Raw genomic sequence first — 13,055 nt, forward strand, 5'->3', positions numbered from 1 at the left:
GTTTTTGTGTTTCAGTAAATCGGCTGAGTGCTGGGTAGTCACCCTCTCATTCTCCTCAGCACCCACCCTTGATATAATCAGTCTGTGTATTACCTCTGATGGCCTTATTTACCTTTTGGCTTTGACCTTTAGTTCAAGGTTTAGGCTGTTTAGTCGATTGTTTGGTCGATAGGCTGTTGGTCTATCAATATTTTTTTTCTTTTCTTTTTTTTAGGAGAGCAGTCTAAAATATATTTATTTTTATGGCACATGAGACACCTGTCTGATTCACGCTCGTCTGTGAACTAATCCATTGTGGAGGCACACCAACAGTATATTTTAAGAACACATTCTTATTTACAATGACGGCCTACCGGGGAACAGTGGGTTAACTGCCTTGTTAACTCTGGGATTCGATCCAGCAACCTCTCGGTTACTGGCCCAACGCTCTAACCACTAGGCTACCTGCTGGTTACTGGTCCAACGCTCTAACCACTAGGCTACCTGCTGGTTACTGGCCCAACGCTCTAACCACTAGGATACCTGCTGGTTACTGGCCCAACGCTCTAACCACTAAGCTACCTGCTGGTTACTGGCCCAACGCTCTAACCACTAGGATACCTGCTGGTTACTGGCCCAACGCTCTAACCACTAGGATACCTGCTGGTTACTGGCCCAACGCTCTAACCACTAAGCTACCTGCTGGTTACTGGCCCAACGCTCTAACCACTAGGATACCTGCTGGTTACTGGCCCAACGCTCTAACCACTAAGCTACCTGCTGGTTACTGGCCCAACTCTCTAACCACTAAGCTACCTGCCGCCCCAAATCAGTATCACATTTACAGTTAATTCCCATAATTTCTAATCTAAAATGTTTGGTTACGGTAATTTCCGTTAATGCATTCAATATATTATTTTTACAGTCTTTTACCGTTCTCATTGTCGTAGTCGACATGTTGTTTGCGGACTGCACGACCTAGGCTACACTTGTGAGGAACAAGTTTTGGTTTATTTCCATTTAGGAGTTGTCGATTTATTAGTTGTTTATTTGTTTCAATGTTACAATGTTTCTAGTTCCTTGCAGACAGGCCATGCACAGCCAATGTGATTTCTAGGATATTTATTTTTATCAGGATATTTTCTACCTGCAGGCTGCAATGTGTTTATTTGTTGGCTTTCTGTAGGAAATTTTTACGTAGTTGGCAATATAAGTTAATTTTAGAATTTAGATGAACCACATGATAATGATTTTGAGATGCCAAAACTTTATTATAAATGAAATTAAACTGTTCCATGTAAATGTGCATATAAAAGTCATAGCGGGCATGCAGATTGGTAGATAAATTGTCACTACAAATGGAAAAGGTTGCCAACCTCAGGTGTCGCGTAACAGCAGAATCTGCAAAGGTCAGCAGGAGGAAGAGGGTCAGGAACAGTTGTTCTTCTTCTTCTGGTTAGGTGATCCTGAACTCTGGCTCCCTCCAGTCATTTGTCTTAATTATTTAATCACATTGTGCTTAAAGCAGGGATCATCATGTAGATTCAGCCGCAGGCTGATTTTATTATTGTTTTCTAAAGTGGATGGTCGGGGGGGCCGGAACATAATTACAAATAACTTGCAGACTGCAAATTGATCGCAAGAAGACCAAACCGATATAATATTTGACTAAAACATAATCATATCAAACTTACATTTGTATATGATCACGTATCTCTCTATTATGCGTGGAAATACTAAGATTTCCCAAATTAAAATCACTTGGTGATTTCCTTTTTGTATTTATTTTTTTGAACTTGGGGGCCTAATAAAACCACTCGCAGGGAAATTCGGCTTGTGGGCCGCCAGTTGAGGAACCCTGGCATAAAGTGTCAGACAAGCTCATTAGTCTACATATAGTTGATTTTATTAATAAACATAGGGTGTGTCTATATAGGGAAAAAATACACGTTTAAAATTGTTGACCAATCGAGCACATGACTCTCAGCCAACTAAGGTTGTTTTTTTTGTCAGTAGTAGTAGGCTATGCAACAGACTTAACACCAGCAGTCCTGCACTCAGCTTTTACACCCATAGAGAGGATTAGAGACCACCCTTATCTCTCCACAGCTGAGTTATAAAATAGATTAGACTTATCATTGGTGAGGAGCAGTTGTTTACATCGTGGCTTTGGGTCCAGACCCGACTTGAACAGTCTCAGCAAGAGTTCTTGTTTGCCAAAAGACCCAATGGGATGTCAGCCTACTATACTTCTTCATACTGCGTTTAGACAGCCAGCCCAATTCTGATTTTTTTTCCCTCTTTCCACTAATTAGTCTTTTGACCAATCAGATCACCTCTGAAAAAGTTCTGATGTCCAAAGATCTGATGTGATTGGTCAAAAGGCCAATTAGTGGTTAAAAAAAGATCAGAGTTGGCTGCCTGTGTAAACGCAGCCTTGGAGGCATAAAACAAAAATACTTCACAACCTCATATTGGTTTGTTCTGTTAAGTACATGGTGATGTCCTTGATAAAGTATTCATGCAATTTTCTGACTAGTCTGTTTTCACACATCAGAAGAAAATAGAAGATTGTGCTCATTCTAGACAAAGCCTAGAGAGCAAATGAGCAATACAGCCTCTGTTAGTAATAATACCACCTGCTATATGTTGAGCACAGTGCTGAAAGTTCATTAAGGTCTTTACTGGAGAGAGACCTCTACTTTGTTACTTGATATTGTTTCTCATAGCAGCTATGATGAGTATGAATGAGGCGTGTCTATCATACTCTTGTCAGCCATCCAGCAATAAGAAAGTGGAATTCCAGAGGTTTGACTGCTGCTGAACTCGAGCTGCTGTGCTGTCATTAATGCCTGGCAGCTGGTACCTCCACCACTGGGGAGCCCCAGCATCTGACTGAGTTTCAGCAGCTCTGAACACTACTGTAATCCTTCTGGGGGGCCCCAGCATCTGACTGAGTTACAGCAGCTCTGAACACTACTGTAATCCTTCTGGTGGCCCCAGCATCTGACGGATATAGGGAGAGAGAGATGGAGGTATAGGGAATGATAGGCGGAAGATGAGTGCTATTAAAAAAAGTTCAATAAAAATAATTTGCGCCACTCCTGCCCTCCTGAGTGGCGCAGTGGTCTAAGGCACTGCACCACAGTGCTAACTGTGCAACTAGAGATTCTGGTTCGAGTCCAGGCCGTGAATGGGAGACACATATGGCCCAGCATCTTCCGGGTTAGGGGAGGGTTTGGCCGGCAGGGATGTTATTGTCCCATTGCGCTTTAGTGACTCCTGTGGCTGGCTGGGCGCCAGGTGCACAGTGTTTCCTCCGACACATTGGTGTGGCTGGCTTCCGGGTTAAGAGGGTATTGTCAAGAAGCTGTGCGGCTCGGCTAGGTTGTGTGTTGGAGGACGCATGGCACTCAACCTTTGCCTCTCTTGAGTCCGTACGGAAGTTGCAGCGATGGGACAAGACTGTAACTACCAATTCGATACCACGAAATTGGGGAGAAAAAGGGGTGAAAAATGAAATTGAAATAATTTAGACGCACAAAAAAATGTAGGCAACGGGGATCTTGATCCAGCAGGAGACTGGAGAAGCTTGAACTAGCTGGATAGCTGGAGCCCTGAGTTGGATATCATTTATTTGACACATCTTAGATTTATTTAGTTATACTTATAAGCAGTGGCATAGCACGCAACCTCAAGTCTTGAAGCAGCTCAAATGATATGGAATTAGTTGATCCCAAGAGTGCAGAATGAGAGGCCGTGTCTCCTATTTGCTCTCCCTAAATCATTGTGATGTTTTTGTTCTGGACGGCTGCTATCTGCAGTTCTGTGTTGTATCTGCTCTCTGATGCTGTTGTCGCCCTAGTGCTGATGGTTGTGTTGATGACAGGCCTGAGATGCTGCTCAATAAACTCTATCAGGTGTCTCAAACTCTGTCCGTTTTCCTTTATGGCATGTCAAGAGTCCAAAGCACACAGGGAACTTTTATTTGCATGACTAATCAAAATGTGTTTTCTCATGACCCTCTCTTGTCCCTTTGCAGCAGACATATATGGTGAGCAATATGTTTGGAACATCGAATCGCAATGAAATTACTGTATTGAATCGCAATACATATAGAATCGTTTAAATCTCAATACATATCATATCTGCACCAAAGTATCATGGTATTGTATCGTGAGTTCTCTGGCAATTCCCAGCTCTACATAAGTCCCCTCTAGTTCAACAGAGGTTTGTTTCCATTTACGGCATTGAGAGCAGATCTGAGGGGCTGGGGAAGCAAGGCTGAGAGGGGCTGGGGAAGCAAGGCTGAGAGGGGCTGGGGAAGCAAGGCTGAGAGGGGCTGGGGAAGCAAGGCTGAGAGGGGGTGGGGAAGCAAGGCTGAGAGGGGGTGGGGAAGCAAGGCTGAGAGGGGCTGGGGAAGCAAGGCTGAGAGGGGCTGGGGAAGCAAGGCTGAGAGGGGCTGGGGAAGCAAGGCTGAGAGGGGCTGGGGAAGCAAGGCTGAGAGGGGCTGGGGAAGCAAGGCTGAGAGGGGCTGGGGGAGCAAGGCTGAGAGGGGCTGGGGGAGCAAGGCTGAGGGGGGCTGGGGGAGCAAGGCTGAGAGGGGCTGGGGAAGCAAGGCTGAGAGGGGCTGAGGGACTCATTTAATTATGGTCTGTGGCCCTCAGGGCAGGACTAATCATTTAGGATCTCTCGCTTGGATGTCGGGGGAGGTATGGGATGGCTGCATTCAGTGCCTTATATAGCACAGAGGGGGGTGTGTGTGTGCGGACACTGTTTGATTTCCAACAATTGGCCATAGCTAAATTGTTGCTGCCACACCCCAAAAATACATTTTCTTAAAGTAATTTTCGGGATGGAACAACGCTTTCAGTATGAGCTTCAATGAATAAAACCACACAGAAATTTTGTAGAATAGACAATTGACCTATATATTTTTTTTAATAATATAATCTTTGATAATAAAAGCTAAGACGATGAAACCATTAAATTAGGAATTTAGGAGTATTTTTGGCATGGCTGGATTACCGACCGGGCACGCAGGGCACATGCCCAGGGGCCCCAATGGAAGTTAGCTGTCACACTGCAACATTTTTGGTCTACTCCATGGAAAAATGTGTAGAATTGCAGAAAATGTTGCTTTACAATTGCCAAAGTCTCTCAGGTCCATGGAAAAATGTGTAGAATTGCAGAAAATGTTGCTTTACAATTGCCAAAGTCTCTCAGGTCCATGGAAAAATGTGTAGAATTGCAGGAAAGTGCCCCCTTTTTGGTCCAGAAAAAGTTTATTGCTAATAGCACCTGCCTGATAATCCAGTCTAGTACCATGTATAGGCTACAGTAAAATAATCTGTTATTGGGCTGGTTTCTGGGGGGATTATAGATGGTCAGTGTCATCTGATTTTAATTTGTCTTGGAGTAGAACATCTTTCTAAAAAGTCACCAGAAATGACCTTTTCAGTCCTTCTAAAAATATTGGGCGGCATGCCTCTCTCTTCCACGACCTTTGCCACCGCTGCTAAAAAAAAATATGTAGGGGAAACACTGCATAGCCATGATTAAATATTGTCTCTACACAGGGCCCTGCTGAAGCCCTAAGAGGAGCAAAAGCAACAGCTGCTCCACAGATGTCCTGGAACACTCTAAAAACCACTGAATGTGGCCCAAATGGCTCCCTATTCCCTACATAGTGCACTACTGTTGCCCAGGACCCATAGGGCTCTGGTCAAAGGTAGTGCCCTATATAGGGAATAGGGAGCCATGTAGATTATGAAAGAAGAGCTGACCAACAACAAGAAAACGAGAGCAATACCATGGGCCTTGACTCATGCTGGAGGCATTTGCATGCCCCTCCGTCACCTTGGGGGATAATGTCTGTTTTACTGAGAGGGTCAATGCCGTGTGTCACCCACAGTCACTCTGATCTGTGAGAGTAAAAAGGGTATAGGAAATCCTGAGGGTTCAGGAATGCACCAATAAAATTACTTCATTGTGTTTTTGGGTACACTGTTCTATCACCAGATTCAGCGATGTCCTGAGAGAAGCCTCTGTGATATAGTGGATTAAATCACGTGCATGAGATAGAAATGGTGAAACCTACTACACTGAACAAAAATATAAAACACAACATGTAAAGTGTTGGTCCTATGTTTTATGAGCTGAAATAAAAGATCCCTGAAAAAGCTTATTTCTCTCATTTTGTGCACAATTTGTTTACATCCTTGTTAGTGATCATTTCTCCTTTGCCAAGATAATCCATCCACCTGACAGTTGTGGCATATCAAGAAGCTGATTAAACATCATGATCATTACACAGGTGCACCATGTGCTGGGGACCGTAAAAGGCCACTCTAAAATGTGCCGTTTTTGTCACACAACACAATGCCACAGATGTCTCACGTTTTGAAGGAGTGTGCAGTTGGCATGCTGTCTCGTAGAATACAGAGCTGTTGCCAGATAATTGAATGCTCATTTCTCTACCATAAGCCACCTCCGTTGTTTTAGATAATTTGGCAGTACGTCCAATTGGCCTCACAACCACAGATTTTGTAAGCTGGTTTTAGTTTCAGATTGATGGTTTTCTAGGTTTACTGTAGATGAGCATCATTTCTCAAAAGGAAAGGAATATTGTGCTGGAATTCTCAGAATGTATTCTGTGGGTTGTGTTCATTGACCTCTCCTACTGCTGAATTCTCTGAGGTACTGAGCTATGAAGAGCTTGTTTCTCCTGCTGCTGAGAGGTGTATGGGTAGCTGGTGTAGGGTTGGGCGATATATAGAATATATTTGAATTAATGTTTTTGCGTGATATTCCTATGGCAAGAATCCTGTTTATTTTCTTGTGTGTTTTATGTCCGCTTGTTCGGTCACCTTTTTGGTATTGTGTTCTTCACTCCTTCTGTGCTGTACACCTTCCCATTTACACCAGAGATGCTCATGTCTCCGCAATGGGAGTTGTTGTCCAAAAGGTAGGAAGGTAGGCAACACTTAGGTCCAAAATAATCCCAAAGAAATGCATTGGGCGTATTTTGGACAGATTTTGGCAAGAGTGAAACCTCTTGCTTCGCATCTACTTCTCTGTTTACAAACACACACACACACCAAGCCCCTCCCCCTGCCACTACCAACAACAAGGATGAGAGATTTATTTTTCCTCTCTGACAAGCGGTTTCAACTCACTATTTGCATTTGATGTTTGGTTCAACAGAATTAGTCATATGGACACAGAAATACATTGAGACATTATTTCACTGTAATAGAGGAAATTAACCTTTCTAACCATAACCCCTGTACAGAACTTGCAGTTTCCTCAACTGCCATTACTCACAAGGATGCATGGTCGAGAAACACTTTTGGATATTTGATGGTTTTGTTTGAATGATACAATATTTTTTCTTACAGACTAAAGGCTTTGTTGTCTGAGTTATATGGTTAATATATTCTCATCTCTTCACCCCACATGAGTTTGGCAAAGCAAGCCTATGGTTGATATTACGCAGGTGGGTAAGTAGTGAGAGGTGGTAGGCCCAGACAATGAGTCTTTTGGCCACATGTGAATCTCTCCCCTGCATTTACTAAGACCCACATTCCATTGTCCCCACTTAGCTAATGACATAGCTGGGCCTGCTGTGATGCATGGGGGAGGGTGGCCGAAGACAGCAGGACCGCGTCTCAAATAGCACTCTGTTCTCATATAGTGCACTGCTTTTGACCAGGGCTCATTGGGCTCTGGTCGAAAGCAGTGGGAATAGGGAATAGGCTGCCATTTGGGACACATCCCAGACCATTAGTAGGCCTCAGTGAGCACTGAGTAGCAACACTCTAGGGCAGGGAAATACTAGGGGACTAAAAATACTTAGGTGCCGATACGATTTGAATTGCGATTCTCACAATTCTATATGTATTGCGATTCGATGTTCCAAACGTATTGCTTACCAAATGTATTCACAAAGGAGTGTGAATACTTTCTGAAGGCACTGTAAGTCCATATAACAGTCGTAAGAATCTTAAAGGATGTTATTTTTTAAAACCAAATCTCTTTTTGATGTAAATGACACACCTTTTGTGATTTCATGTTTTTGAGAAACTTACCGCAAATCCCTTCCTCATCCTCATTGTGTAGTATGGGGGCCTTGAAAAAAATCAAGGTTCCCAAAACAACCCAATACGTCCATTTAGAAATGGCAAAGCTCTAAGTATAGTGATGCAATTCTTTAGATGTCGTACACACTAAATTGTGTCCAAACTTTGTCCGCTAAGTTACTTTCCCTTTTGCGTGATTTGAGCCGTTTCCCCTATCCAGCTGTTCCATTTTCTGTGTAGCCTGCTGCTACAGGTAACTGCCAAAATAAAGGAAACGCCAACATAGTGTCTTTATAGGGCGTTGACCCACCACGAACCGCCAGACAAGCTTCAATGTGCCTTGGCATAGATTCTACAATTGTCTGGGACTTCCTGTGTGGAAGCAATATATTTTGTATCCCTTATTTACTATAGTTTTTCCTTTATTTTGGCAGTTACATGTAGAATGGACCGAGGTATCGCTTGAGTCGCAACAAAATAGAATTGAACATTCCGGATAAAGTTTGGAATAACATTTTCCCCATTCCACCTCCCAACAGTACGGCCTGCTCCCCTCCTTCTCCCAACAGTTGAAGGTGTCATGCCCAGTGGATCACCACGACAATTGCTTCAAATGAACCTAAACTATACCTCGAGGCCCAGCGGTTCTGGTGTTAATCAGACTGTTGTTGAAATGAATGGGAGTGGTCAGGGAATAGTGTTAAATTGGGATACCATCGAGTGCAGCTTTATTAAAAATACATTTTCACCTCTGGCCAGGATGTTTCCCCCTGGCACCACATTGTCTGCAGGGCCCTCAGTCTGTCCACCTTGCTGTATGAAAAACTGTGGAAATAGTTGATACATTGAGCCCAACAATGGAGTCACATGTTGTGCATTGTTACTCCACAGATTGCAGTGGTGATATGGCCATGTGTGCCCCACCTCTACACCCCTCCAGGGAATGAGATGGTGTGTTTCCACCAAAGATTACCTTACACTTTCTGAAAGCAGGATTTGGTTCAATGTAGTAAAATCAGCTCGTACTGTAAGCTGTACCAAGGTAGAGACATTTCCGAAGGCTTCACCCGGGTGGACTTTTGAATGCTGTATCAAGCATAATTTAGTTTTCATGTCCAAAGCTCTGCGGCTTTAGAATACAGAAGGACAGGAATGCAGGTGTCTTTCATGTTGTACAGATGCAGGATATTAATTTGACCATTTTCTCACGGTTTTAAAATAATCCTGCAGCAACAGGAAATGTAGATTATAATTAATGGCCATTTTTGTGGGGGTTGATACATTTTTAGTTAGTGCAAATCACGTCTGACATTTTAAAGTGGAAATTACAAACTTCAGAAACCTTTTTAAATCTTAAATACTCTACAAGTTTGAATTTACAGCAACAGCAAATTCAAATTAAATGAACATCCCACATCTGTACATAAGGTTCTACTCTCTCTTTAAGTCTTATTCTCAACATTTATTTAGCTGGAGGATGACATCTGAGCTGATCAGTTCATTAATACCTCATTCTCTCCTTTTCCAGGTATTCATAGCCTTTAGTAAGTGAGAATAACATGCTGGCTGTGATGGCGCTTGCTGATTTTCAGAAATGGAACCATATTCCCTATAGTCTATTGTGCCCTACTTTATTAGCCAGAAGAAGTAGTGTACTATAAAGTAAAATGGGGTGCCATTTCATAAGCAGCCATGGTTAGTTGTACAGTATGTGGAGGGGTCTGATTAGGCCTAGGTTGCTGGAGTACAGTACATCCCATCTCACCCCCACCTGACAAGCAGGACCATTTCATGTCCTCACCTGCTGTGTTGGTGCTCTTTCCCACCGTTTCTGTCCTCACCTGCTGTGTTGGTGCTCTTTCCCACCGTTTCTGTCCTCACCTGCTGTTTTGGTGCTCTTTCCCACCGTTTCTGTCCTCACCTGCTGTGTTGGTGCTCTTTCCCACCGTTTCTGTCCTCACCTGCTGTGTTGGTGCTCTTTCCCACCGTTTCTGTCCTCACCTGCTGTTTTGGTGCTCTTTCCCACCGTTTCTGTCCTCACCTGCTGTGTTGGTGCTCTTTCCCACCGTTTCTGTCCTCACCTGCTGTGTTGGTGCTCTTTCCCACCGTTTCTGTCCTCACCTGCTGTGTTGGTGCTCTTTCCCACCGTTTCTGTCCTCACCTGCTGTGTTGGTGCTCTTTCCCACCGTTTCTGTCATCACCTGCTGTGTTGGTGCTCTTTCCCACCGTTTCTGTCCTCACCTGCTGTGTTGGTGCTCTTTCCCACCGTTTCTGTCCTCACCTGCTGTGTTGGTGCTCTTTCCCACCGTTTCTGTCCTCATCTGCTGTGTTGGTGCTCTTTCCCACCGTTTCTGTCCTCACCTGCTGTGTTGGTGCTCTTTCCCACAGTTTCTGTCCTCACCTGCTGTGTTGGTGCTCTTTCCCACTGTTTCTGTCCTCACCTTCTGTGACTGGGCTTCTTGTCGCCTGACTGTCTTTTACTGCGTCTCAGAGGAGTTTCAGAAATGACTGTGATATGCAGTAGATCCGTTACCAGAAGAAACCTAAAACCGATCCACCGGTCGGCCGCCTCTTTGGCAGTTAGTTATGTTTGAATTGAGCACATTTGACTTTCAAAATGGGGTTGTTGGTGCTACAATTTAAGGTTGTTGGTGCTAGTGTTAAAATCCACACATCAGCAGTGTTTCAGGTTGGGGTGGCTAACCCCCAAAGGGTTAAAAGCCGAGGTGTACAATAGAAGGAATGATGAGTAAGTAGATGATCAAATTCACAACAGTTATCAGTTACTGTCCATCTTTCAGCTGAATGCAGCAGTTTGATTTGACCTCATACACGTCCTCCTGAATTAGTTTCTTTGGTCCTCTTGCTATTCTTGAAAACTGACATTTGAGTATGATCTCGTATCATATGAAATCACTATCATGCTCTTGTGTTTCTGCTTTTCAACTTGTGCTGTCTTGTGGTGACTGAGGCTTGATTCCTATTAAGTAATGCTCATTCATTTAACCAGTCATAATGTCCTGATGGTTAGCTGATGAATAATTATCCGACATGTTGAACATGTTCATTCTCAAGCACTGCCTATTAAAGAATGGCATATGGCCTACTGCAAATATCAGGGCCAATAAATATCTAGTTGTGAGCATTCTGCTTCGTAGTAGCATCTCTATTGGATAATACTGCTCTAATAAGCTTCTGACACAGTACATTCGGAAAATATTCAGACCCCTTGACTTTTTACACATTTTGTTACAGCCAATTTACACACAATACCCTATAACGACAAAGCAAAAACAGCTTTTTTGAAACGTTTGCCAATTTATTAAATAAAAAAACATACCTTATTTACTTAAGCATTCAGACCCTTTGCTATGTGACTCAAAATTGAGCTCAGATGCATCCTGTTTCCATTGATCATCTTGGAGATGTTTCTGCAACTTGATTGGAGTCCACACGTGGTAAATTCAATTGATCGGACATGATTTGGAAAGGCACACACCTGTCTCTATATAAGGCCCAACAGTTGACAGTGAATGTCAGAGCAAAAACCAAGCCATGAGGTCGAAGGAATTGTCAGTAGAGCTCCGAGACAGGATTGTGTCAAGGCACAGATCTGGGGAAGGGTACAAAACAAATGTCTACAGCATTGAATGTCCTCAAGGACACAGTGGCCTCCATCATCATTTTTAAATGGAAGAAGTTTGGAATCACCAAGACTCTCCCTAGAGCTGGCCACCCGGCCAAACTGAGCAATCGGGGGAGACTGGCCTTGGTCAGGGAGGTGACCAAGATCCCGATGGTCACTGACAGAGCTCCAGAGTTCCTCTATGGAGATGGGAGAACTTTCCAAAAGGACAACCATCTCTGCAGCACTCCATCAATCAGGCTTTTATGGTTGAGTGGCCAGATGGAAGCTACTCCTCAGTAAAAGGCACATGACAGCCCGCTTGGATTTTGCCAAAAGGCACCTAAGGGACTCCCAGACCATGGGAAAGAAGATTCTCTGGTCTGATAGAACTCTTTGGCCTGAAGGCCAAGCGTCACATCTAGAGGAAACCTGGCACCATCCCTAGGGTGAAGCATGGTGGTGGCAGCATGCGGTGGGAATGTTATTCAGCGGCAGGGACTGGGAGACTAGTCAGGATCGAGGGAAAGATGAATGCAGCAAAATGCAGAGATGCTTGATGAAAACCTGCTCCAGAGCAATCAGGACCTCCGACTGGGACTAAGCTTCACCTTCCAACAGGACAACAACCCAAAGCACACAGACAAGACAACGCAGGAGTGGTATCAGGACAAGTCTCAATATCCGTGAGTGGCCCAGCCAGTACGCGGACTTGAACCTGATCGAACATCTCTGGAGAGACCTGAAAATAGCTGTGCAGCGACGCTCCCCATCCAACCTGACAGAGCTTGAGAGGATCTGCAGAGGAGAATGGGAGAAACTCCCCAAATACAGTTGTGCCAAACTTGTAGCGTCATACCCAAGAAGACTCAAGGTTGTAATAAAGTACTGAGTAAAGGGTCTGAATACTTATGTAAATGTGATATTTCAGTTTTTATTTTTTTGCAAAGATGTCTAAACCTGTTTTTGCTTTGCCATTAAGGGGTTATTGTGTATAGATTGAGGGGGGGAAACAATTTAAAAAATGTGGGAGAGCCAAGGGGAAAATTCCAAATGCACTGTACATTCATTTATGTATTGTTCTTAACCTCTTTATCTCTGTTCACATTAGCGCATGAATTCTCTTGTTTTTTCAGTTGTGAATATCTGCAGATATCGCTGTGGGTAAATGCAGCCTAGGATAAGGTAAGACTGAATGTGCTAGAGATGATGGAGATTGTTTTGAAATCCACTGCTCCTACTGCTAACCAAAGCTTCAGAAACATGGTTCATACCTTTATATGGCTTCAGCCAACACCTTTCATTAAGTGCCGTCTCCATCTCCACACATTTGCGAAGAATCTACTTAGAAGGATAGTGTTGTTTAAACA

At 43.7% G+C, this 13,055-nt stretch overlaps 1 protein-coding gene across 4 annotated transcripts in view; it reads left to right on the forward strand.

Moving 5' to 3' along the window:
- LOC110526624 (talin-2) overlaps positions 1-13,055 on the forward strand; it is a 130,146-nt gene that overhangs the window by 24,996 nt on the left and 92,095 nt on the right. The window contains exon 2 of one of the 4 annotated variants that reach the window (XM_090238932.1): positions 12,822-12,870. The exons of the other annotated variants lie outside the window; for them this stretch is intronic. The gene's annotated coding sequence lies outside the window, so the exon portion shown is untranslated. The remainder of the gene's footprint in view (positions 1-12,821; positions 12,871-13,055) is intronic. 4 annotated transcript variants of the gene reach the window in all.

The sequence above is a fragment of the Oncorhynchus mykiss genome, chromosome 6 (assembly GCF_057628025.1).
Source record: "Oncorhynchus mykiss isolate SJ-2025 chromosome 6, ASM5762802v1, whole genome shotgun sequence".
NCBI lineage: Eukaryota > Metazoa > Chordata > Actinopteri > Salmoniformes > Salmonidae > Oncorhynchus > Oncorhynchus mykiss.